This window comes from Adiantum capillus-veneris, chromosome 11 (assembly GCF_014529385.1).
Source record: "Adiantum capillus-veneris isolate H3 chromosome 11, ASM1452938v2, whole genome shotgun sequence".
NCBI classification, from domain to species: Eukaryota; Viridiplantae; Streptophyta; class Polypodiopsida; order Polypodiales; family Pteridaceae; genus Adiantum; species Adiantum capillus-veneris.
The window spans coordinates 124,116,296-124,143,540 of NC_140941.1; the positions used below are offsets into that span (position 1 = coordinate 124,116,296).

The following is a 27,245-nucleotide window of genomic DNA, read 5'->3' on the forward strand; positions in this document are numbered from 1 at the left end:
AAGATAGAACCATAATTATAGCACACATACCAATAAAGATTTCCGACAAACAAATGAGGTGGGCAAATTTTCTTTCGCAATTTAATTTCCATATTGCTCACATAGCTGGTAAGCACAATCAAGTTGCTGATGCACTTTCACGACGACCAAAAGTTAATGTGGTGTCTATAGCTACTCACAATGATCTATCCTCTATGATAGATGAGTATGCTACTGACCCTGACTTTAGAGACATAATGTCAGCCCTTGCTTTGGGGAAGAAAGAGGAACCATTCACCTTGCAGGATGGTTATCTTCTCCACGGCAATAGGCTATGTGTTACTCATTCCCTTCGTGAGAAGGTTATGTATGAATCCCATGCTCCTCCATATGCAGGGCATAGAGGTATTCAACCTACTCTCCGAGGAGTAGAGACGTATTTCTATTTTCCTACCATGAAAGTGGACATACAAGAGTATGTTTCAAAATGTGTAGTATGCCAAAAGACCAATTATGATAGAGGGAAGCAACCTGGATTACTCCAGCCATTGCCTATTCCAAATTCACCATGGGAGAGTATATCCATGGATTTCATCTTTGGATTGCCCAAGTCTATCCATGGGAATACAGGAATATGGAAAATAGTCGACAGGTTTAGCAAGCAAGGACATTTCATTCCTGTCAAAAAGACTATTAAGGCACACCAAATGGCAACTCTCTTCATATCTCAGATTTTCAAGCACCATGGATTACCCACATCCATTGTGTCAGATAGAGATCCTAGAATGACCAGTAATTTCTGGAAAGGTCTCTTTGAAAATCTAGGAACAAGATTGAATTTCTCTTCGGCCTATCACCCACAAACGGATGGCCAAAGTGAGATAGCCAATCTTACGATACTCGATCTACTCAAAACTTATGTTACCGAAGTAGATCAACGCTCACAATGGGAAAAGTATTTACCGCTAGTAGAGTATGCCTACAATAATACTGTACATACTTCTACGGGGAAAGCACCTTTCGAGATCATAGAGGGAAGACCTAAAAGTCCCTTGCTACTGAAAGTACATGGGAATATCTTCGCCGCCGATGAGTATAGCCGTGACCTACAAGAATATTTTCAAAAGATTAGGGAGGCTATAGCCATCTCTCAACAAAGGCAAAAAGCTGCTGCTGATAAGCACAGAAGAGCCTTAATGTTCAAAGAAAATGATTGGGTCTTACTCAAGTTTCCTAAGGCTCGATTAAGGCAAACGACGGGCAAAAATCCTACGGGCCATCAAAAGTATTATGCTAAACTAGCAAAAAGATACTATGGTCCTTTCCAAATCTTGAAGCCTATCAATGAGACGGCTTATCAACTCAAGTTGCCCAACCATTGGCTTATACACAATGCCTTTCATGTAAGTTTACTTAAGCCCTACAAAGGAGAGCCACCAATTGAACCAATTATTGAAGACCCTCCCGAAGTCGAAGACCAAGAAGAGGTGCTACAACCCGAAGCTGTCCTTCGGCATGAAGACAAGGTACTACGACATGGTAAGATAATCCGGCGGTATCTTATTAAGTTCAAAAATTATCCTTTTGAAGATGCTAAATGGATGCAAGGAGTACAACTTAAGGATAGTATGAACCTTGTCAATGCTTACAATGCTACATTAGAGTAAGCAAATGTACAAATTTCTTTTAAATGACTCATGTTTTTGTCTTATATGACTAGTCCTCTTTTTAATTGTACACAAATTTAACTAGTATGCATGCTTAGAATCATGTTTGTGATGACGACGTCTCTCAAACACCAAGTAGAATTTGTCACTCTACTTTGGGAGAATGAAATGGACTAAAGAGCAGACATGCTTGCGGCAGCTATGTCTCCCAAGCACCAAATGGATTAGTCATCCATCTTGGAAAGATGTCGTAGGGTAAAAAGGGATCCTTTACCCGCTAAGTACAATTGACTAATGACTAAGACTTTATCTCTTCTACCTCATAGTCGAGGACGACTATGATTTCAAGAGAGAGGTAATGTCATAAAATCTAATATCTAACCAACCCAAATGATTTTCTCATATTAAATTGATCACTTAATGTGGGAGAATAAACGGGAACAAGTGTTAAGATATAGATATGTGCTTATAGATCTATCTCAACACGGGGCCAATAGTAAAGGGGCCCAAAAGGGAGATGGTCTATCAAAGAGCAAGGCTAACCAATGGAGCATAAGACCTTAGGGTTAGCTTCATTGAAGACCTCCAATAAATGTGTGTAAAAGTCCTTTGACCTTAGGTAAGCTAGGGCTGAGCTTGAGGTGGGAACCCGGCCCAAGCTCGAGGTGCTTGTCCTGCTTGAGGTGCTTGTCGTGCTTGAGGTGTTTGTCATGCTTGACGTGCTTGATTAAGATGCTTGAGGTGCTTGACTAGCTCCATGCTTGAGGTGCTTGACTTGCTGCATGATTAAGGTACTTGAGGTGCCTTGAGAAGCTTGCCTGAGATGCTTGTGGGAACACCCCCTAGTTCAAGTGCTTTGTCATGCTTGGTGAGTAAGGTGCTTGATCACCTAAAGTCAAAAGCATTCCTACAAGAGGGGGGGCGAGCCCTTTTCCTCGGGGCTAGAGAGAGAACACCCACTCACACACACAAGGGAAGCCCCAACTTGAAGAGGCAGCAAGGACACATGTCAGGCCCCTACCCATGTTACCTTCATGTGTTGCTTGAAGCCTATTGGCTAAGCTTCAAAGGGATCCAATGATAAATTACATGAATTATCTAATTGTTTTAGCATTTATCCAGCCCTCTCTCTCAAAGGGGAAAGGGGGACACTTGTCCCAAGGCTACCCCTGTTGCTTGTAATGGCTCCTGCTTGTGATTGGCTAGGCCTGGAGGGGTCCAATGAGCTTCAAGCATGAGCTACAAGGGGGGTTCAACCCAAGCAAGCTAGGGGGGTTCTTAGGGGGTATACTCACCCACACACACTCACAAACACTCTCATTGTGTGCTATGCAAAGTGCAAGAGCTCCCTCTCCAAGCAAGTAGAGGTTGAGAGCCTACACCAACACTCTTGGCTATGGAGTGCAAATCCAACCAAGAGCCATGCTTTAATGCTTGAGCTTCTCATATCCTTCTTCTTCATTAATATGCTATTATGTATGCTAGCAACAAGAGTATGATAAGTGAGGAACTAGTTCTTTCTCCTATGAAATGTTTCTTCTTCCTCTTCCCTATCCTCATTCCCTGCTAGCTCTCTCCACCTTCGAAGGTGTTTGAGGTCTTGGGACTGAGGCTTGGGACAATTAAAGCTTTCTTCAAGTTCATGTTATGCTATGATTGTGATGCATGAAGCTTTCCATCTTCATTGCATCACCTAGGTCACAAGGAACACAAAGAATGTATTGTAACAAGTCTCTCTTAATGGGAGAAATCATAATACAAATGCCTATTGGAGGGGGGACCGGCTCCACATAAATCCGGTCCTCAACTGTTGTTATGTTCTCGAAATTCTCTCTCTTGCAAAATTCTACCTTGTCACGCCGCCATGACAACGAGGCAAGCCCTTCCACATGATTTTGAGTGCAAGCAAACCCAAAAATAGAAGCTAGGTGCATGCAAAGAAAAAGAAAAGGGGAGCTGAGCCCAAAATAGAAGGGGGTACAAGCCCTTGACAAGGGCCAAGTTTTTGGAAGCTCTCAAGGAGAGGTTTTTTTCCTTTGGAAGTCAAGGATAGGGAGCTTCGTTTTGGAGAAGGAGAAGTTCGGATAGAGATCTAGAGGAATAGTTTGGATTTGAGTGGGCTTTTTGAGTTTTTGAGATTGTCAAAGTTTCTTGAGTGCTTGCATCCGAGGATGAGAGTTAAGGTGGAAGACGGTGCTGATACCTATGAAGACATGGTGTATCTAGCCAAGGTGAAGTGAAAGCTGGGTTTGTTGAAGCCTGCAGATTATGTACATGTTGCAAAGCTATTAGAATATTCTATGGTTCAACCAAAGGCAGTTCTAGTTGTGCGAGATGCAAAGCCCATTGAGTTAAGGCCAACAATTGATTATGTTCCTTGGAGGTTTCTAGTTTATGATGTGCATGTATTAGTGATGGAAGAGCTTGTCAAAGAAGATAAGCCCCTTGCTAAATTGAGCCAGTGTGACAAAGAGATAGCAAGTGTTGGGTTTCTAGAGCAGATTAAAGAGGTAGAGCATGTTGTGGAAAGCTTGTATGAGAAGATAGCAGATTGCAATCAAGTTGCAAATATCGAGGGTTCAAAAAGGGATGAGGAAAGTGTGCAAAGCCTAGATAAAGGTCAAGCATTTGTGGAGCAAAAGTGGTTGAAGATGCTGATACTGAGTCATTGTATGATGCTGATGAAGATGGAGAGGCCAGTTCCGATTTCTGGGAGACAAGCAAGGAAGATGGACCGGATGAACCCACATCCTATGGCGAGGAGACCAAGTCTGATGAGCCACGTGCTGGTAAAGGTAAAGCTACCTGATTATGTGTCTAATGATGTGGTCATAGACAATGTGGAATAACAACAGGTTGAAGTGTCAAAGAAAATGAGAGAAGATGTGCTATCAAAGGGAGCAAGCAGTGCTCTACTATCGGCCATGCTGATTAAGGTAGCAGTAGAAATGGCTATGGAGATGCAATTGGTTCAAAGCTTTGCAAAAGAGGATAAATTTGAGTCTAGGGATAGCCAAGCTGGCCTACCAAGTGAACAGGAGGACGATCATGAAGCAAAAATCGAAGGGGTTGGGCATATTTCTGATGCTCATGATCTGCTAGGTGTTGACCAAGGAGAGGAGCAGTTGGAGGTGCCTTTGGTCTACCAAGATGATGTTATGGACACCACAGGACTTTTGGATCAGGTATGCTATAAAACTGAAGCTGATTGGGGGCTTTGATGATGCCGAGGATGCCATGGATGAAGAGATGCAAGTGCTTGTGGGATAAGGCTTTGACCAGGGTACATGTGATGTGAGGGTTAGTCCCTGTATAGGTGGAGAGTCTAGTGCATTAGACATGTTCTATGGATAAGTAAAGAGATGTTGAGAGTGAGTCCAAGATGTCAAAAGAGGTATGCAATACCTAGTTGAAATATATGCTTGTCAGTGAGGTATGTTATCTGCCAGATGCGGGGTTCCATGGAGATGAACTCTGCTTTACATGGTTGGGAGGGAGGGTCATAATTGTTGGTTAGTACATATGGTATGCTTATAGAGTCAAGTTTGTCAATGAGGCAAGTAAATGTGCGAAGAGATGATAAAGTTCTTTGGGCATATTGGGTGCATGGATGGTTGCGGACATGGGTGAAGCACTATTGGAGGGTACTGCAGATGGATGGAGGAAATCATTGCAAGATATTTGATCCAGGCGGAGACTATGTGATGTAGGGGGTGGGGCAACCCACTTTGCGGTTTGGCAGTAGTGTACAGATGTTATTTTTTTGTGGTTTGCTCATAGTTTTGAATAGTGTTTGCTAGTTTTTGCAGTTGGTAGAAGAATAAAGCTGTGTTTTGGTTAAACATGAATGTTCAGCAAGGGGGTTGGGCAATGATGGTACATCCAAAGTGTGCCAACCCTAGCAAAGGGCATAAGTAGTGATATGTATGTTGAGAGAGGCTTGGCAAAGGGCTAGAGCAAGTGGGAAGAGCTCGGGTAGGCAAGTGGCAGCGAAGATGTATGCTTTATGTGGTTTTATAGGCTAAGTGGGCTCCAGATTGGTCTATACAGGATGGTAAGTGAAGGATGTACAAAGTGTTGTTTTTTGGCTTGAGGATGTAGAGATTGAAGTGCTAAAGGAGCAGGTTCAGACAGCTCATCAAATGGAGCCACACTATGCAAGATATGGTGGTTTGAAGCTAAAGGGGGTTACAAATTTGAGACAAACAGAGCAAGTGATGCCAGGTAGTCTGAGCTATGTTGGAGCTATGGGTGTGTTGTGCTTGATTTATGGAGCCTATTGGTCGTTTCAAATCGGTAATTGGAGACAAGATGAGAGAGTTATTGCCAGATGTTTCATTGGGGGCCAGTTCTATGCCAGTTTGTTGGTCTCCTCGATCGATGTGCCAATAGCGGGTTTTGGAACCTCGCCAGGGCTTCTATGCAAAGTATGAAGCATACAGAGTTAACAAGAAGTGATGTCATGGTGAACAAAGTCCGGATCAATCAAATACCTCAGTCTGGAGTTGGCGGAAATTGTCAGTAGGGTGGTAGACGGTGCTTTTTGCCAATCTTGATGCGTGTTGTTCAAGGTCCTTGGACCATGGGAGTGCGGAGTAAAGTGGTGGAGTTGAAGCACATCAATGGGAATTTCCATGGGATGTTACGGTCCCGACCATCAGATAACAAAGCAGGAGACTACAATACATTGAAGTTGAGGGGAAAAATAAATAAATAAATGATGGTTTTTGGTGGACTTTGAATTTTTTGAGGGGCCAATTCTTCCGGTGTCTCCACGTGTCTGTGGAATAACCCACATACGGGGATGAATAAGAGGATTTCATGCTTTATATACTGCATTGTGAGTAGTCCACTAGCATCACATGAGGGAGAGTCCTCCCTTGGGAGCTCATGGCAATGGTGTTTGTCTTTCGGGTGCTGCTCTTGGCGGTGTTGGGCGCGTTGAAACCCTTTGCACGGCTCTTGAACTCGCTGACTTGCTATCGACGGCCATTTAATGCAGTGCATAGATGACATGGCAATGCCGTTCTCACGTGGGCCTACGAAGGCCGTGGCCTTTTTGAGTTGAGGAAGAAAGTGGGGGCTCCCACTACCTTGTCACGCCGCCGTGACAACGGGGGAAGCCCTTTCACATGACTTCAAGTGCAATCCAACCTAAAAATACAAGCCGGGTGCATGCGAAGAAAACGAAAAGGGGAGTTGAGCCCAAAATAGAAGGGGGTACACGCCCTTGACAAGGACCGAGTTTTTGGGTGGTCTCAAGGAGAGGTTTTTTTCCCTTTGAAAGCGGAAGGAGAGGGAGCTTTGTTTTGGAGAAGGAGAAGCTCGGAGAGAGCTCTCGAGGAACCATTTGGAGCCGATGCGGGCTTTGACAATAGTGTTTTTCTTTTCTTGCCGGTCTCAAGAGGAGGACAATGTGGAGGTGAATCCGAAGGTTGCCCAAGTTTTTGTTGCTCGTCATGTTCATGCTAACGGAGCCTTTGTAGTCAAGGTTTGATGGCGTTGTAGATTTTTTTTTTGCCGCTATTGAAGAAAACCATATCATAATTTGGTGTCATTTATTCCGCTTTCCCCCCTTCTTCTCTTTGCTCTATTCCAAAAGTTTGGTGCCGGTGTCTGAGATGTGTGTGCCTCCCCGGACCTTTGTGTGTGTGAGAGGGAAAGAGAAAGTGGTGTGTGCTGTGGCATGATCATAAACGAGAAAAATATGGTGTGGTCTGTTGTTAGTTGTGCAAGGTTTGAAGGTGAACTCTAGTGGATTGGGGTGCAATGATTATTATGGGCTATAGAGAGGCGTGCTATTTGTGGGCTCGGTCTGGTGCCCCCATGGAGGAGTGCACTGATGCTCCGATTTGAAGGTGAAGGCGGTGTTTGAAAGCCAACAGGCGGTTGGCGGATGGTTGAAATATTTGGCGGTTGTGCATGAAGATAACAAAGATGATGGAGCCAAGATTTGGACCTATATTTACAGGTGTTGAAGACTTTGAAGATTGGTTAGCAGATTTTGAATTATGGATGTTGTTGATGCATATGTTGACGAATGGGGAAAATTTGTGAATGGGCCCGCTGCTGATGCACGGATGTGCAAATATTTGGTACGATGATTTGAAGGATGATGGTCAAAGGTCATGGCAGGAATGCAGAGGCAGTTTCCGGAGCGGTTTTGAGAAGTGATCACCCTGACAGAGGCTAGTGCAAAGCTAAAAGCGGTAGGCCAAGATGTAAGTAAAGATTTTTCCATTTTCTTTGGACAGTTTGAAACTTGTTGGAAACTATTAGAGATTGCCACTGGGATGAAAGGAAATCAGTTTTTGAAGTTGTCAAAGTTTCTTGAGTGCTTTTTTCATTCTTCTTCTCGTTGCTGTGTTCCAACAATCTATTGCCGATGTCTGAGACGTGTGTGCCTCCCCGGGACTCTATGTGTGTGTGAGAGAAAGAGAGAGTGGTGTGTACTATGGCACGGCCGTAAACGGACAAAATCTGGTGTGGTTTGCTGTCAATTGTGTGATTTTTGAAGGTGAACTCTAGTGAATTGGGGTGCAGTGATTGTCCGGGGCTATAGAGAGGCGTGTTGTGTGTGGGCTGGGTGTGTTCCCCTTTCCCCCCATCCAACGTCGCCTTCGCAATGTAGCCACCACAAAATGCATAGGGAGAAGAAGAATAAGACCTCACTCTCTCTCAACACACAACGTGCAGTCATGTATACTTAGTGGAGCTCAAAAGTTGATTCATTCAAAAAAATTGTATAAGGTTTACAAAAAATTGCTTTTATACCTCAGCCTTGAAGGTTTTAACTCACAAAGATTACCTCCTACCATCTACTATGGGGTTAGAGATTCTAGAAATTACAATCTGGATACTCAATCTAGTCCCAAAATAATTACAACAAGTTTGCTAGAATAAATATTACAAAAACTGGGCTCTTCCAGTGTTTTAGCCGTAGCCGTCAACACTCCCCCCTCCGTGTCCATGCTGTCCCTGACATGGCGGGTCTTGATCCCTTGATCTTGTAAATAATTCTCAGCCTTGGAGTCGGTGGAATCTCTGGGGCTTTAGCAGCTTCAAGTATGACTCGTACCTTAAGTTGCCCAAGGTGACTGTAGGGCCGAATTCTCAGCCTTGGAACGACCATGTGTGTCTGGCACGGGTGCGTCAGTATCCTCGTCCTCTACGTCAAGGGTGGCACGCTCTGAAAGTGGAAACTCCGTTCCCCCACCACTACCAAAACATGCGAAACCACAAGATCCACCACTGCTTCGTCTCTCACGGTGGTCGTTGCCCTGAGACGAGCGTCGATGCGCGCTGCTAGAGGAAGTCCGTCGACTATGTTCTGGCGAAGCCGGAGTGGAATGGAGTGGCGTAGGACCCTATGATGCCATGGGAGTAGGACCCTGCAATGGAATAGGAGTAGGACGAATGGAAGGGAGAGTAGAGGGAGGTGCCGTCGGTACGAGGCTCTGTAGGTAAGGAGTCCCTCCCTGACTCCCCATCGTGCGAGTCGGTGGAATCTTTGGGGCTTTAGCAGCTTCAAGTATGACTCGTACCTTAAGCTGCCCAACGTGACTGTAGGGCCGAATTATTTGCTATCGTATTAAGTAAAGAAGCTGGTGTTGAAGTCTTACTCAAAGGCTTGCACGTGGTATCTTGAACATTAGCATTTGGTAGAACAAATGTAACACCTCCGAGGATGGCTGCTTTGACAAATCAAATGTACTTGTGGTGACAGTGTCGCCTGGAGTCCGTCGCTTTGGACAATGCAAACGCTTCAATGCACACCAAGAGGGTCTTGCATATCTTTGTGATCATCACACACATCAAGTCGGGGGAGCCAATGAAAATCTTAATGGTGCCCTTCAAGGTTTTCACCATATAAGATACACTTATTCTCTCTCCTTTCTTGGGTGGTGGCATGTATGGGTAATTGAGCCAGGTGGGATGTTTCTTCAAGATTTTGGTGTGGATTACCCAAGTGTGTACGCAAGGGACTGGGATAAATAGAGTGTTATCCCATATGTTTTTGGAAGCTTCCACCAAGTACTTTAGAAATCCGGGGTACTCGAGGAGCCACACATTTCTCCACTTTGGTTGGGAGTCCACTATCTTCTTTGTAGTGTCTGAATCTTTGACATCTCCCTCATACACTGGCTTTTTTGCTTCTGCTTCAACTCTTTTCTCTATCACCAAAAGTTCATACTTTAGGAGAGGCTAGAGGAGTGAAGGCTGCATACATTCCTCCCTAAGCACATTTGTGGAAAACACTTGGACTCCTACTGAGTGGATCATTTGCTTCTCGCATTCCAAGAGTGCCTTGTGGTCTTCATCTATGGATTTTTCAATCAGAGTTTGGAGGCACGTCTCCTCGTCTGCACTTAAAGGTTGTTCTCCCTCCACCTGTGTATGTACATGTTCCTCTAGGTGCTGTAGGTCTTCTACACCTTCAAAAACCTCCAAGGACTCATCTCTTGCATTAATGCGGAGGTCATTGGGCCCTGACTTTATTTCCCATGTCCTTGCTTTGGCTACCTCTTTTTGTAGTTCTATTATCTGTTGTTGAGAAAGTCTATCTTTTTCTATAGCTTCATTTACTTGATCTACCAACAGATCTTGCAAAATTCCTAACTAGAGTTGGAGCTATTTTTTTTCTTTGCGGAGTTCTTAGTGTTGAGCCTTCATTCTCTCCTCTACGGCTAGGGACCCTTCTTCCATATGCATTCTTTGTCTTTGTTCTAGCTGTAATTTCTTTTTTAGACCAGTGATTTGTGCTTCCAAAGCTTGTATAGCTTGGCTATCTACTCCTGTAACTTCTCGTGCAGCCCTTAGGGTTGCTCTAAGTCTCTGTTTTACTGCTTCTAGCTCATCCTCCACTCTTTATTTTTCTTCCTCTAGACTCTTTACTTCACGCGAAACCTCCACCATTCACAGTGTCAAAGTGTCTCGTTTGCTTTCAGCCTCTATTAGTGTCTTACTAAGAGTCTCAAGCTCTTGTTCTGCTTACTCAGCTTTATGGGTCATCATTTGGATCGTGTTTGTGAGGTGATCACGTTCTATTTGCATATTGGCTTCTCTGTTTCTTCAGCCAGTGTTAGAGACCGCATTCTAAATATGTCCAGTACTTGATATGCAGCTCTCTCATCCTCTTCATTTGCTGCAACTAGGATTCTTGTTGATGGTCTAGGGATCGATGGTCTAGGGATCGGGCCTGAAAAGAGAACTTGGTGTCCCATACTCAGCATTACTCCTGCTAGAGGAGTTCTCCACGGACTGGTCAAAGGTTTCCATTGTGGTGCATACGGAATTTGGACCAACTCTGGTACTCTAGGCTGTGGGGATTGCCTTTCTTGTGCTCTCCTTTGCGTGTCTTGGTCTGCTTGCGGTTCTTTTGATCTGTCAGCTCTCACCTATTCTTTAGGAATCTCCTCCCTTTCTTGCTCTTGCATGGCAGCCCATGGTGGGGTTGGAGTGCCATACACCACCTCAGAAACCTCTATCGATGTGTATCCTTCTTGAAGGAGGTCTTCATAAGTGTTCCTTTCTTCTTTTTTCTTGTCTTTTGGTGATGGTGCTGCCTTTTTAGTCTTTTCTAGTGAGTGTTTTGGTTGGGATGTAGAGGGCTTTGGAATTGGAGGATGAGTAGAGGAGCCTGCTGGTGTTGTACTTTTTGTCTGCTCACCTTCTTTGCCTTTCTCGACTTGAGCCTCTAGCGTTTCTTTCAGCTACCTTGATATCTTGTACCTCCTCCATTGTGAAGGGCTCTAAGTTTTGCTCTTTGGTCACCTTTTTAGATCTTCATAGGCTCGGATATAATGATTGAACTGATCCTCCAACAATCTTCAGGAGCTTCCTTGGATCCTTGCTGGGCTTGGTATCCAATACTCCTCAAAGTCTTCTTTAAGTGCCCATTCTGCCTTAATTTGCTCAATCAACCTCTCAATTTGAGCGGCCTTTTGGCTATGTTTCTCTTTGGGCCTTGAGACTTTTGTCATCACCATCTTACCCTTCTTTCTTGGGGGCTCCTCAGACTCTTCCTCTTGTGTAGTCTCTAGCCTTCGTTGGAGTCGTGTGGCGATTGGTGGTGCCACTGCTATTTGTGGTTCATCTTCTGTGTCTTGCTTTAACTTCAACCACTCATTTAGGGTTGGTGGGGCAAGACATTGTCCTCTTGCATCGATAGCTTCATATGCAATCTTTGTCAATGTTTCTCCACCTCCAATGTACTTGGGCTTCTCTATACCCATGCCGACCACTTGCTCATGCATATATTGGGCGTAATTCAACTCTTTTGGCACATTGCTTCTCAAGGACCAAGTGATTGCAGTGGCCACTGCATGTGGAGGCGTTGTGTACTTTTGTGGCCGCTTGCTGCAAACATGGAAATATTGGTTGTAAAGCTTGCATATATTTGCAGCCCTTGGGTCTACTATGTCTTTGAATGTCTAATTGGGTTTCTTATGAGAGTAGACCTTTACTTCATCTCTTATTTCTCTAACGGAGCTACCCTTATTACAGAGTCCAGTGCATCTGCTATGATTTGAGGTGTAATCACCACTTGTGTCTTCTGTCCATCCAAAGCAGTAATCATTGCCTTGCCATCTTTCTGGATTGAGCTGGCTACCTTGTAGTAGACTCTTTGCACATCTACACCCATTGGTCGTGTTGTGAAGAAGTTGTAAAAATCTACTCTTTCCAGCTAGGTGATTGTTTCTTCTTTGTTTGCATACTCTAAAATTTCTCACAGATTCATTGGGATTTCCACTGTATTTCCTTGAAGGTCTTTGAAGGTTCCTAGACACACTGCCAGTCCTTCTCTTTCTAATGTTATCTCGTCAACCCAAGCTTTGGATGGTTTGAGCATCTCTTCTGGTAGTGTGTAAGGCTCACTGACTGCAATAATGTCCTTCAAGGACAACCTCTTCTTCTTTCATGGTGATCGGATGGCTTCCATTGTGATCTCACAAATTCTCCAAGTGTAACAATTAGCGTAATTCTCTAGATCTAGTGTCATTGCAATTTCTAACTTTCCAAATAGATTCAAAATTGAAACACAAGAAATTTAGGGCCTAAAGGTGCTATGCATGTGGCAAAAAGTGCATTTTGGGTGCAAATTCATGCTGTGAGACATCATACACATATGATGTCTAAGTGCTCAGAATGAAGTGATTTTTTGTATGTGCAAGCTCATAGCATATGCATCATGGATATATGATGCCTCAATTGAGTTTGGGTGTCATTTGGGCATGATGTGACCACTTTAGTTTTTTTCTTACTTTGGATGTGTATTTTGGCCATGGCTTGAGCAAATGATGTTACATGGGTTAAAACTTGATGCAAAGACTCATAAGCAGGTGGTATGAACATTGACTCAGCAAAAATCCTCTCAAAATAACATTTGAATACCTTTAGACATTTTATATGTATGATGTCTCTTGATGCAATTTTTCTTGAAAATCATGGGATAGGATGCCCATAACCTTTGCATAATGTATGTCGCTTCAGAATTGGATTTGGAAATGGATTTGTAGGTGGGAGGCCATAAAAGAAGTTTGTGCGTTCACTACCATGTGGATATATCATGGATAAATGATGTCCATTCATGGTGAAATTTGATTGGCAAGCTCATAAGGTTGTGATGGAATAGCTGGTAACCTCATAAGTCCTACACCTTGTCATTTTGTAGGGGTTAGACATCATACACGTATGATGTCTATTTCATCTTTTTTGGCTGAGACTGATTGTGAAGTTAGCTCAAGATGTGTGCATTGCTCTGATGTGCCTAAAATGGAATTTTGATGATGGTTCATGTGCCGAAGACCAAAGGTTGTGTTTTTGGATCCTTGATTTGCAAATGAGTTGTATGACAGTCAAGTCGTGCCCAAATGTGCCCAAACTTGGTGTATGTGATGTATATACCATGGAGTACAATTTTGGATGGTCAAAATGTTGATAGAACTCTTTTATGAGAGATCTAGACATTATACACGAATGATGTCTACACTTGTAAATCAGACATTTGAGCATAGGGGCATAATGTATGTGCTTAGTGCATGCTTTGTGCTTGTTTTGACTTGATTTGGAGCACTTTGGTTCTAAAGCCAATTTTTGAGATTTAGCCTAGATTTTGCGTTTTTGGGTATCAACCATCCTCCTTGGCTCCAAATATAATGAATTTCTGTGTACTTCATGTTTAGGGTATGCATAATGTACCTTTGTATTCATAGGAGTGAGTTTTATGCAAAATCTGGCTGTGAGACATCATACGCGTATGATGTGTATTTGATCAAAATCATATTTTGGTGGTGCTTTGCAGTGCTTTGTGCTTGTTTTCTAACCTTTAATTGCTATTTTTTTAATTAAAACTTTATTGGTTTAGTATAAAAACTCCCTATTTGGCATTTCAGACTCCGAAAGGGATTTCTTCACTTAGAGATGACTTTTCGCGGTAATATTTATTCTGAGCTTGTAGATGAAATAAAGCACCTTCCCATGGCTTCGGGGTATCATTTGGCGTTACTGATAACCTTTTTGGCAATTTGTCGCTCAAATAGCGTCTTTTTGTGACGAGATGGTCGGTGATGATTTTTCTTGATGTTTGACCACACATGTTGGTTGTCGATGATATGTCGATGATGCTCGTGAAGCTTGGTAGCAAACGGACGTACCGTTTGGCCGTGAGAGCCAACTGACACTTTGCGTGTCCAAAGCCTAATTTGTTTTTTGAACCATCTTCCGGTATTTTGTTCATGCAGGCATTTGCATAGGCTTATAGGGAACCTAGAGGAGTACTTATTCATGAAGATTGGCTGCATTCCGACTACTTTTTCTAGATTGTCTTCTGTAGGCTCCCGTGAGTTAGGGTTTTTTTGGCTGACCTAAATCAGCATAGAAGGTCATAGACTTGCTCCACTAGCCTAGGGTTAACCCCCCATCAAGTTTTGTAGCAATCGGGTTAGTGGTTATTGCATGGCAGTACCGTTTCGACTTCTTCTCGGCGATGCTCCATATCCCTTTTCGTTGGTTTTTGGCGATGAAGTTAGCGTAGAGCAAGTAGAGCTTATGGTGAGGAGCCTACCTCTCATGTATAGCATTGTAGGAAGCCATAGAAGATCTGCGCATTCTAGGTCTCTCTAGAGCTCTCTCACTTGTGAATAGTAGAAATGAGGTAGTAAGTGGGCTCAAAATATGTTATATCGAGGGTTCGCGGGTCACTTCTCATGAAATTTGATATGTGATACTATCTTGTCGCAAGGTGCACCTTAGGCTCAAAAATTTCTTCATTTGGACTGCATTTGTCCTATTTTTTTGAAAATTTGTCATTTCGTCCAAAAATTGCTAGAGTCGGGCTTTCCACAACTTTTCCATAATTGCACCTTGAATTCACCATATGTTATCCTTGACATGTTGATCACTCTTGTCTCTTTCTTTTGTCATTCCGTCTCCATCTCATTCGACTATCCTTTTTTTCTTTGTTTTTCTATCCAAATTAGCAAAAAATAAAAGGAAATTAACAAAAGTAACCCAAAAATACCAATAAATCAAAATAAATCCAAAATAGCATGATAATCTACTATGTACACTTCTTTCCATGTTTTTGGCTGGATGACTCTGTTTTTCTTAGTTTTCTGCATAAAAACTACTATTTTTACACACACACACACACACCTAGAGGCTAGAGGCTCATTTCTGACGTCTGTCCTCATCTCTTTGTAGACTCACACTAAATAAGGGCCTAAACATTTGGGCTTACCCAGAATTTTTCGCAATCAAACACAATAAACTTAAATCATAGAAAACAATGCCCTTCCAATATTTTCTAGGTCTATCGAGTTCGCATTGAGAATGCCTCCCCCCCTCCTATTTGGAGTCTTCTGGGACGACGGTGGATCGACCTTGTATGTGTCGTGCATGGGTCAAATGTTGTGCTAATGCACGCCATGTAATGCGACCTTATATGCATACTCTGTCAATGCATGGAAAATTAATGCTGTGCGAGATATGCTTATTGGCATGCGATTGTGAGCTTTTTTTTATTTCTAGTACCAAGAGTGGAGCGGGAAATAACAACCATTTGAGATGTTTTTCTCACTGTTTGATCGGCAATGGATGCTTTTGTACTGCTGGTGCCTGTTGCATTGTCTGTTTGACATTGTTGTCAAATCGGTTACACTCAATTGGCAAATGTACTTGGTCTTGTTGAACTTGTCGTAATTTCTTGGGTACCCAAATCTGCTTTACCCTTGTTTCTAAATCATATGGCCCGGATTTTCGTTGCGTTTGACGAATTCTTTCTGTACGGATTGACACATCGTTCCTCTTGAAAATCCAGATTTGCGATTGATTACTTTGTGTCGCAGTCAATTTCTTCAGCACCCATACTTGCTGATACCTTTGGTTTCGTTTTTCGGATCTGTTTTTGGGTTGTGTCAAGGTAGCTAGAGGTTTTGCATTCGTAATTTGTACGACCTTTGTTTTCTTGACCCAAACTTGCTTTTGTGCAGCTTGTGATTGGTTTGGTTGCTTTTGTTTGGTGGTTTGGTTGACTAGGTCCCTTGGACACTTCTCATATTTTCGCTCCGCAGTAGAAATGACTTTTGCCTTGCTCTTTGAAACCCATTGCTTTTTAAAAACTATTGGTTGGGTCATAATCTGTATTTTTTTTTAAATCAAAGCTTGGTGTTTATATTTTGACACAAAGGGAAACTCTTGATTTTTTTTTCTATACTGAGTGTTGAATGTATTTGAGCTCCAGTCAATTTGTGCGTTGTACGTTCTTTGCCAAGGTTGTCCGAGCAACAATGGATGTTGCACTGACATATCTTCTACCACATAAAACTTATGTGGATAGAGATATTGATTCACTTGTACATGTAGTGTGATCCATCCCATTGGCTTGATGGAGTGTTCCAAATAACTGTGAATTACCTGGCTTGTTGGATTAAGTGCTTACACAAGTTTTAGTTCCTTGTATAAGCTGTAGGAAAGTAGATTCCCTTGAGCTCCAAAATCTAGGAGTGCGTGAGTCTCCACCTGATTATCTCCAAGTTTGACTTGTATTATGGGATCCATATTATGCTCTTTGTATTAATCCACCATATTGATGACATTGATATGTAATGGCCGCCCATGCTGTTGCTATTGCTATAGAAGTTTTCGTTTAGCAATTCGTTCCTTTGCTTCGTCTTGAGCTTCCTTGACTAATCATTGTTTTCCTTGAGATCTTTTCTTGTCCGTGCGTATTTGTTGAAGCATATGCTGGGTTAGTGGTAAATGATAATTTTATAGCCGACAGATGCTAATCTAGTTAGAATTATTCACCATCCAATGTAGCAAGCTTGATGACCCCGCTTGGTGATAAATATTTGATCACAAAGTGTCCCATCCCTCGCTTTTTAAGCTTCTTAACATGTTTTTTTAACGTATAAACATGTTAAACTTCTTAACATGTTTTTTAACGTATAAACCAGGACATAGTCTCTCTTGCTTTAAATTGTTTAGAGCGTACATGCTTATCAAAAAATTCTTTTTGCCTTCTCTTTTGAGCATAGATAAAAGCTACATCCTTTAGGCAAAGCTCATCTAATTTTTCAAGGTCATCTAGCCTGGAAGATAGTTCATGGTCCGTTCATTGAGTTGTTTAGCTACTCTGAGTGTTGGGATCAAGAACTCCATAAGCAATATAGCATTAAGTCCAAACACCATGTTGTACGGTGTTGTTCCAATTGAGGTCTTGTATGCTATTCAATAAGCCCATAGTGTTGAGTGTAATTGTTGGTCCCAATCCGTCCGTGAATGTGTTACGATTTTGGTCAAGATAGTACATAGAGTCTTATTGGTGGCTTCAACCCGTCCATTCACTTCTGGGTGGTATGGAGCAGACTTCTTGTGGACCACCATGAATTCATCTAAGACATTTGCAATCACTTCATTGATGAAATGTGTGTTGTGATCATTGACAGTTTCTATGGGTAGTCCATATCTAACAAAGATATTTTCATATAGAAACTGTGCAGTGGTCCTTGCATCTGCTTTCTGTGTGGCCTTAGCTTCAATCCATTTTGTGAGATAGTCTGTAGCTACAATGATATACTGGGAAGGAGATCTATAAGCGGATGGTCAGATTGGCTGAAAAAAATCTATAGCCCACTTAACAAATGCTATGGCTCCCACCATTGGCCTTAGTGGCATCTCATATCTTCGTATTGGTACTTTAGTACGTTGACAAGAATCACATCTTTTGATGTATTCATTGGCATCCATATGTAAGGTAGGTCACCATATTCCTGTGGTCAAGACAAATTTTGACTTGGAACCTGAAAAATAGACTCCACTGATTCCTTCATGTGCTTGCTCTAGGATTGGCAAGTACATATCTTCAGTTGCACATATCCAAAGTTGATTGTCTTTCAAGGAGAAAATATGCTTGAACATTTCAAGAAAATAGAGAAAATTTGCAAAAATTGCTGATTATTTTGAAACATCAAATGATGTCCTCTTTCAACCTACCCATACTGGGGTAAAACCCCTTGCCTCCCTCACCTAAACTCCGCCAAAACTAGGAGAATTAGGATTTGTGTGCAAGGTTCAATGTGTGAATGCTCAGCTAGTGTGATTGGAGGGGTCAACCATGCCGTTGGTGCAGCCAGAGTGTGTCGACTCTAGAAGATCGCATGGACACATGCGTACAGGCAAGAAAAAGCATGGCAAAGGGATGATGCAGATAGGAAGTCCATGGGATGGCAGGTAGCAGCGGAAGTGTATGCATGATGCAGCTTATAGGCCAAGGAATGCTCCACAAGGGGCTAATTGGGGTAGTAGGTGAAGGAGATGCAAACTGCAGCTTGTGGGTCCAGGAATGAAGACCTTGAAATGCTGAAGGAACAGATCCAGACGGTTCATCAAACCGTGATACGGAGCCCAAGTTATTGAAGGCTAAAGTTTTGGTGGTTTGCAGATTCTTGCCGGACAAGGCAGCTGGGTACAGGTGGTCCAAGTGGAACTTGAGGTATAGATGTGTTGAGCTTAATTCATGGAGCCTACCCGTCTTTTCGGATTGTGGATCAGAGCCACGATTTGCAAGATATGATCATTTGAAGTTTTTCCGGGGGCCGGGTCTGAGCCCACTTGGCCGCATTGGAGAATGTTCCATCTGGCATCTTTTGGGCCTTGACAAAGTTCTAGAGTAGAGTGTACATCATACGGAGCCAGCAGGAAGTGACTGCATGCCAAACGGAGTCCGGAGCAAGGAGTTACAGTGGTCGGGAGCTGGGGTGCCTTTGTCCAAGGTTGGTCGCAGATGATTTTTTCCATTTTTGAAGCCCTTGGTTCGAGGACGCCAGGGGGTCGAAGTGCAGATACAGAGGGTGTGATTGTAGCCGGGAAGATGGAGTTTCGGTCAGTGTTTGCGGCTTGGCAACAGGAGGTGGGAACAGAGAATGGGAACCTGGCAAAGGCAGACAAAAACCAAAGTTTTTGTTAAAAAACAACAAAGGGTTTTTTCAAAGACTTGAGGCTTGAGGCATCTCGCGATGCCACGTTGGAGAGGGGAAAAGGGGAACACACCCATCACACAACAATATGCCTCACTATAGCCCAGGGTATACACAGCGCCCCAATCCACTAGAGTTCACCTTCAAAACTCAACACTACCCGCAAGCAAACCACTGCTTTCACACCACCATACGCACGCACGCCTTGCAATGCATTAGACACACTCAATCACTCCGCTCCGCTCAATTCACAGCGTTCCACACTCGCACAACCTCTCTCTATCTCTCTTTACATGACCACACTCGGGGGGGCACACACGCCGACACACACCCGGAAATACACGCACACAAGCAGAGAAGAGAAGGGGGAAGGGGGAATGACGCGTGAAACAGTAGGGAATCGTCTACTAGCATAGGCAATAGCATGTACATCCAACACCCTGCCTGCATGAACCTCGGCAATCAACACAAGAGCTCCAAAAGCCCTGGCAAGAAAAACCTCCTCCTTGGTCAAAAGACACTGGTCCCAAAGACTCTTGGCCAAAAAGCCCTTACAAATGAACATAAGCACCCTTTTATAGGTGTGTGCATAGGAGTCCTAAAAAAGAAAAATGGTGTGTGATTCCATGTCGTGCATCCCCTTTGGAGTTCTTTTAGAAATAACTTGCATTGCCTACACTTGGCTTAGTGTATTTTTGGAAACTTTGCATGCTACATCATGGCCCTTTCCCTTTGGCCGGCCAGACTTCTTTCTCCTTGGCCCTTGAGTATCCTTGGCCTTGCTCTTCACCTGCCCCTTGTCAGCTCACTGCAGCGGGACCCCTCCCCTTATGCCAATGCAATAGCGATGTCGCTATTGGGGGGGGGCCTTCCCCTCAAAAATTTTGTCCTTGAATGGGCGCGCGGGCACAGCCTCTTGGCTGCCTGCCACGTCAACACCAAACTCCCCTGACATGCGGCCGCCCACGGGCGCCACCGCCTCCATTTCCGCCAAAACCGCTGTTGTTTCGGCTACACAACGCCTGCGCGCAGTGCCATGCCCACGCCATAGCCTACGCTCAAGGGGGAGCTCTCCCTCCAACTTGTGATACCTTATGGAGGGCCACGGCCCAGCTCATATAGCCCGCCAATGGAACTTCCGCCTGCGCATGTGGGGCAATTTGGGCCACGTGCCACCTTCTCAAGCAAAGTCCGTTGGGCTATCCAAAATCCTCCAAAAAACCATATTAAAAAAAACCATTTTTTTGGGCCTCCTCTACAGCTGCATTCTCTTCTCCCATGTCCTATTGCCAAGCCGCAAAGCCCGGGTGAATCTCCATCTTCCTAGCTACAATCACCTTCTCTCTACCTGCACTTTTGACTTCTCGGCACCCTCGAACTAGGGCTCTCAAAAAAGGAAAAAAACATCTGCAATCCAAGCCGGTCAAATGCTCCCATTTTTTCCGACGGCTATATCTCCTCGCTCCGGACTCCGTTCGGCATGCAGTCACTTCCTGCTAGATCCATATGGTGTACACTCTGCTCTACAACTTTGTTGAGGCTCAGAAGATGCCAGATGACATGCACTCCAATGCAACCTGGTGGGCTCAGACCCGACCCCCGGAAAAACTTCCAATGACCATATCTTGCAAACCATGGCTCCGATCCGCAATCCGAAAAGACAAGTAGGTTCCATAAATCGAGCTCTGCACACCTATACTTCAAGTTCCACTTGGACCACCTGTCCCCATCTACCCTGTCTGGCAAGAATCTGCAAACCATCAAAACTTTAACCTTCAATAACGGCTCCGTAGCTCGGTTTGATGAGCCGTCTGGACCAGTTCCTTCGGCACTTCAAGCTCTTCATTCCTGGATCCCAAGGCTGCACTTTTCATCTCTTCCACCTGCTACCCCAACTAGCCTCTTATGTAGCCTTTCTTGGCCTATAAGACGCATCATGCATACACTCCCGCTGCTACCTGTCATCCCATGACCTTCCTAGCTGCACCACCCCTGTGCCATGCTTCTGCTTGCCTCTACACACCTGTCCATGCCATCTTCTAGAGTTGACACACTTTGGCTGCACCAACGTGGCGGGGGTAAAAACCCACATGCATAAGGAGAGATGCCAGAGCCACAGTACATATAGTAGGGCGTGGCCCTCCCATTAGCATCCAAGAGAGGTGGAGGGGAGCTCCCCTTGGGCGCAGCTATGGCGTCCACGTTGGGCGCTGTTGTGGTGGCGCTGCAGGCAGAGGCGCCGGCGATTGTGGGCAGCGACTGGCAAGGCGGCAAGGCGGTTGCGCCCGTGGGGGGCCGCATGGCGGTGGAGTTTGTTGATGATGTGGCAGGTAGCCAGGAGGCGGGTCCCGCGGCCCTTGGGGCACCAAAGTTTTGAGAAAGAAGGAGGGGGCAATAGCGACATGGCTATTGCCTCCCCCCTTCAAGTAAGGGATGAGCCCCACAACAGTGAGTGAGAGAGAGAATCCGGAGGCCTCCAAATGGTATAAAGCAAAGCTAAAGCCGGCCAAGTTGAGGGCCAAGTGGACAAAGCCAGATGCAAGACCAAAAGGAGGGAGATCCGACCGGCCAAGGTGGAAGGTGCAAAGGACAAGTGTGCACATCAAGCAAAGCTTTCCAAAAGCAAACTAGGCCAAGTGTTAGAAATGCAATAAAATACTAAAAGAAGCTCTAAATGAAGGCCAGGGCAAGAGAAACTCACCCTTTTTTCTTTTTTTGGGCCTCTTAGAGGTACCCCTATAAAAGGTTGTAAATGCGAAAATTTAAGGGATTTTTTTGCCTGTGTGAGTAAGTGAAAGCTTGAAGCTTGTGTGATGCCAAGCTTTCCATTGAAGCTGCATACATCGGTTGTGCTACTCTCTATGCAATAATACCACTCATTTGCCCCAATCTCGTGTGTTGCTTCTCCCCATCCCCCTCCTCTTCTCTCGCTCTTCGTGTATTGGTCATAGCTTGAAGAGGGTTTGCCTGCAGCTCGAGAGGTGGTACCGAGAGGGCAGATTAGGAGTGTCTTGTGATTCGGAAGGGTGAGTTGAGCAGCGTGGGTGAATTTGTGTTGTGGGTGTTTTTTGCAAGGTGTGAGGTAGTTGTTTTGTATGCTAAACCAGAGTTGTTAGTGCAAATAAGCCAATTTGAAGGTGTTTTTTGAGGGGAATCCCAATCCCCGAGCGAGCACTTCCGAGCAAAGATGAAATCGAGCAAGAATACACAATGAAAGGACCAGATCAACACCTTTTCCCCCCCCAAAACTCTTAGTGCATGCGGTGAGTGAATTTTATTTGCATAACCAAGACAATACATTTTTTTGCCATGCTTGTGACGAACCATGACATCTTCAAGGGAAAGATATCTCACAGAGATACATCTGCTGATAGAGGAGCCACCCCACAACAATGGATGAGCTCATATCCTTACCCCTGCAAGTCAGTCATTGCGGCACCCATGGAGATGTTCCACTCATCAGAGTTCATTTGATTCCCATTGGCAATGAACACCCCCCTTCTTTCTTGTATTATCTTCGTGGACTTAGCTGTTTCCATGATGTTCTCAAAGATCTGATAGTTCCTTGCCTTCCAAACATGTTTGAAGTAACAAAATGATCTCATTGGTGTTGCGATGAGTAGCACTTGTATCTTGAATGCCTTCCCTTCCAAGAAGAGATCATTCTTGAAGAATGCTATTTTCCAGGTTTTTTGAACCCATTTGCAAATCGTCCTTGCAAGGCTACTAATTGTCAAAATATCTTTGAAAAGGTGAGGGAAGTCTTCACTAGCCGTTCTACATTGCAAGCATTTATCCAAACCAGTTCCCCTGGTGCAAAGCTTTATCCCAGTCTGCATGGCTCCCTATAAAACCTTACATAAGAAGACCTTCGTCCCATGTAGTCATAGACTATATCAACACCTTAATAGTTCCTCTCAGAGGATAGGGTAGAAAAATAAACCCGTTCTATATCAAATAGTTTCAAAAAAAAGAACCATCCTTGTACTTTGATGCCTTCACACACACATTGACACATATTCATAAGCACATATATAAAATGTTTCTAGCAATGAGATAGTTAGCACTAATTCCAAGAACAAGTTGATAAAATTAACTCCAGAAGCTTGGGAAAATTCTATGGAACACTTTGGGCAAACTATTGATCGACAATACTTCATGAAATATTGATACATATTTACAAATGCATACGTAAAATATTGCTAACAAGGAAATCCTCAACATTAAATATGAGAACCTAGAAGGTGGTGCAAAAGAGTTTTTACTCGATATCTTAGACTTTGCATGCATTGAAATTAAAAAGAATTGGCAGTCCAAGTGGCGAGCTAGAAAATCTCTCTCTCTCTCATATAATATATATATATATATATATATATATATATATATATATATATATATATAGGTTGCTTGATTTGTATGCGACAGATCCCTCGCTTGTCTACTAATGCCATACCTCATTATTTTAGGCATGTGCCATTGTTAGGGTAAAGCTTAGCTTCTAATGGTGAGCTCAGTGCTCATTATTTTTGGCTCTTCACTGGTATGCTTTCTACTATAGCCGTACCTCGGTGAGAGTGCATGCTTTGTCCTACCCTGCCTTATCTCTATCTTGTCTAGTACATTGTCCTGACAGCATCACCATGACTCTAGCCACATCGATGCGACAATGCAAGATTGCATTTATCACTAAGCTTCCCAAGCTAGGTATGTTTGACCTTTTCATTGTTCGACATCTCAAGATAACCAATAATCGTGCAATGGAGATTCATGGCTGATGGGATAAGAGCAATCCATGCCTTGTTTTGGGCTAGACTGCCATTATTGAGATCATTGCCCGAATGGTTGCTCGTGGTGAATATTTTTATGAGGCCATAGCTACAAGGAGGATTGTTAGAAAGATTATTGCAAGCTCACGAGCTGGGGAAGAATTTCAAAAATACTTGAAGAAGTGATATAAGACCTAGTGCAAGGGGAAGGCAACATCATCCTTTTTTGTAGCTGAAGTGCAGGAGTCTTGAGAAGTGGTTTAGACAAGGCTGACATCTTGTGATGAACTTGATTAATGTATTGAAAGCCAATCTAGAAGGTTGTTGCACTGGAATGTCAATTCCACTAAGTGCAAGTACTCACTACCTCCGTAGACGAGGCTATCTTGCAAGGACTGAGGGAGCACTGTGAAGAGCATTGTCCCTTAGCAGTTTTTAATCGATTTGAAGTTCAATCTCATGTCATTCAAAAAATGAAGTTTCCATGGCTCAAAATGAAAAAACAAGAAAGTGCATAAGCTTTGCAAGACTCCAAAAGACCCAAACTACTCTACAATTATCATTGGGCTGTGCAATATTGTTCTCAATCCCTCCTAAGATTCACTCGCAGCCACCAATTTGAGCAAAGCAAGGCTTGTTGATGAGGAAGACCTTCCTCTATGAGAGCTCTTTTCGGGTCTTCGACAGGCTTCACGTCAATCTCACCAAAATATGTTGACACATAATTATGCATCACCTTTGCGCAAACCTCTGCTATTCATCCATGGGCATCTAAAAGAGAGTCGTATTTCCCAATTTCCTCAGCAACAAAATCACGAAACTAAGGAGATACCTTATTAGCAAACTCTGATGACACAGCTGTGGAGAGAAGGGGATTTCTAGAGGTGTTGGGTCCCTGTGGCCGCAGCGTTAGATCCAATCGTCAGCTTTCGAAGCACGGACAGTGCACCGACTTACGCGACGCATTTTGGCCATGACGAGCCTCATAGATGGACGACTAACAAGCAGGCACACGCATGAAAGATGTGGAGGCCGCCCCTCCTTACTCCGAACACACTGCACCACGAGAGAGAGAGAGAGAGAGCAGGCCAGCAACGCACCTCGCTGGACCTCCACTTCCACATGGTGCAGCTTGCGCTTGCCTTGTCTTTCATGCCAACAACAAAGAACCTCATTCCTATCCGCATAGATGTGGAGGTCTAAGCTCTCTCTCTCTCTCTCTCTCTCTCTCTCTCTCTCTCTCTCTCTCTCTCTCTCTCTCTCTCTCTCTCTCTCTCTCTAAATGCGACAGAGAAGAGCGAGCAATTACACCATCGCCAAGTGCAACTGCTTTGGAAGCGCTGAAGAGGGGAGCAGGAGTCTCTCTCTCTCTCTCTCTCTCTCTCTCTCTCTCTCTCTCTCTCTCTCTCTCTCTCTCTCTAAAAAAACCATCTGAAAGAGCGCGCGTCAGTCTCTCTCTCTCTCTCTCTCTCTCTCTCTCTCTCTCTCTCTCTCTCTCTCTCTCTCTCTCTCTCAGTGCAGCCGTTTTTTGACCTAGTAGACAGCAGTCCACTCTTTTGATCATAACTTCTTCATCCGAACTCCGATTTGGGTGATCTATAGCCTCAATCGAAGAGCACGAAGTCCTCTATGCATTGATGTAAAGACAGAAATTTTCAGAGTTATGGAAGGCGTTTCTGTAGCAGCATTTCCGAAGTGAACAGGTTCGACAAAATTGATTCTCATCTCCTATTTTACATACAATGTCTTCCGGCACTCGCAAGGGTTCTTCTTCTTCAACAAGGTCCACAACCATTGTGGAAAATGATCCAAAATCTCCTAAGTGTGGAGAAAGCAACACAACCACCCAACCAACGACATCGGAAACCATGATCATGGCGTACTTGGTATCATTGCAAGAGACCGTAAACAAACAAGGCGAAGACTTACGAGCACTTGCAATGGAGAATGGCACACTAAGGGTACTTGTGGTTGAGAATGAGAATCTCAAGAGGACACTTGAGATGCAAACAACACGTTTGATACAACTTGAAGAGGAAGTCAAGGAATGTAAACGCTCTCTTGTGGACTTGAATGCTTTGAAGGAGCGGATGAGCAAAGTAGAGCATGACCATGTATTGAAAGAGGAGAAATTTGACACTATGAGCCGGGATGTATGCGACATGAAAAATGTATGCACAAACAAATCTTGGGCTGATGTATGTGGTAGCAATGTGGTTTCTAATTCCTCACTCATGCAAGCTATGGTTCAAACAAAGAATGTTGAGAATGTAGATGTGGAGGAGTTGAAGGAACGGAAGCGACGTTCCAAGAACATTGTTATTCGTGGAATTCCCGAAGAGAAGTTGGAGACACCTCCTTCTCTTGCCATTGTTATTGAAGATTTCTTCAAAACCCACTTTGGCATGTCCGGAGTTATGGTCTATGGAGCACATAGAGTGGGGAAGCAAGGAGCTCCTCGCTCGGGAGAACGGCCAATTGTATGCACCATGCCGGATGAGACCAAGCGAAAGATTATCCTTGATAATAGTTGGATCTATTTGAGGAATACAAAATGTTTTGTATGTGAAGATCGCACTATTAAGCAACAAAATATGCGTCGCAAGGCATATAAGGAAAAGAATAATAAAAACAAGGAAATCTCTCATGAAGAAAATGTGCCCAAGGAGGAGGCAAGTCTCTCAAGCAAATAGGGTGCGTGACCTATGAGACCGAGTTACAATTGAAAATATGCTTTTGGAATTGTAATGGATACCCATGGAATGCGGGGGTTGGCATTGATGAACTAACAAGCAAAGCCGATGTTGTACTTCTTGTTGAAACTTGGGAGCATGATACACAAAGGATTAACGGCTTGGAGGATTACAATGTACATTCATTGATGTGGTCAAAGAATCTCAAGCAACGAAGAGGACAAGGAGGGTTACCATGTATGGTTAAGAAAGGATTGGAAGATTTTGTATCAATTGTGAAAGATGACAAGTACAAACGTTATGTATGGCTGAAAATTATGACACCGAAAAGAGCACCCATTTTTGTAGCCGGTTGCTACATATATTCCTCATAATGATTCTCCCTTTTATGCTTGCATGGATAGAGATCAACCATTTTCTGATTTGGAAGAGGACATTGCTTATTTCAAAGGTGAAGGTGATGTTATTGTATTTGGGGATATGAATGCTCGCACAAAAACATTGCAACATGATACTCAACAATTTGATATGCCATACATTTCAAGGGAGTTGGAGGAAGTTCACTTGTATGATCGTACTTCAATGGATGAGAAAGAGCCGGATCACTATGGAAAGTTACTTTTACACATGTGTAATAGCACGGGTATGCTCATTGCCAAT

At 43.7% G+C, this 27,245-nt stretch overlaps 1 pseudogene; it reads right to left on the reverse strand.

The window, feature by feature from the left end:
* Positions 1-24,451: 24,451 nt before the first annotated feature.
* LOC147447958 (uncharacterized) lies at positions 24,452-25,206 on the reverse strand (annotated as a pseudogene).
* Between the last annotated feature and the right edge of the window lie 2,039 nt (positions 25,207-27,245).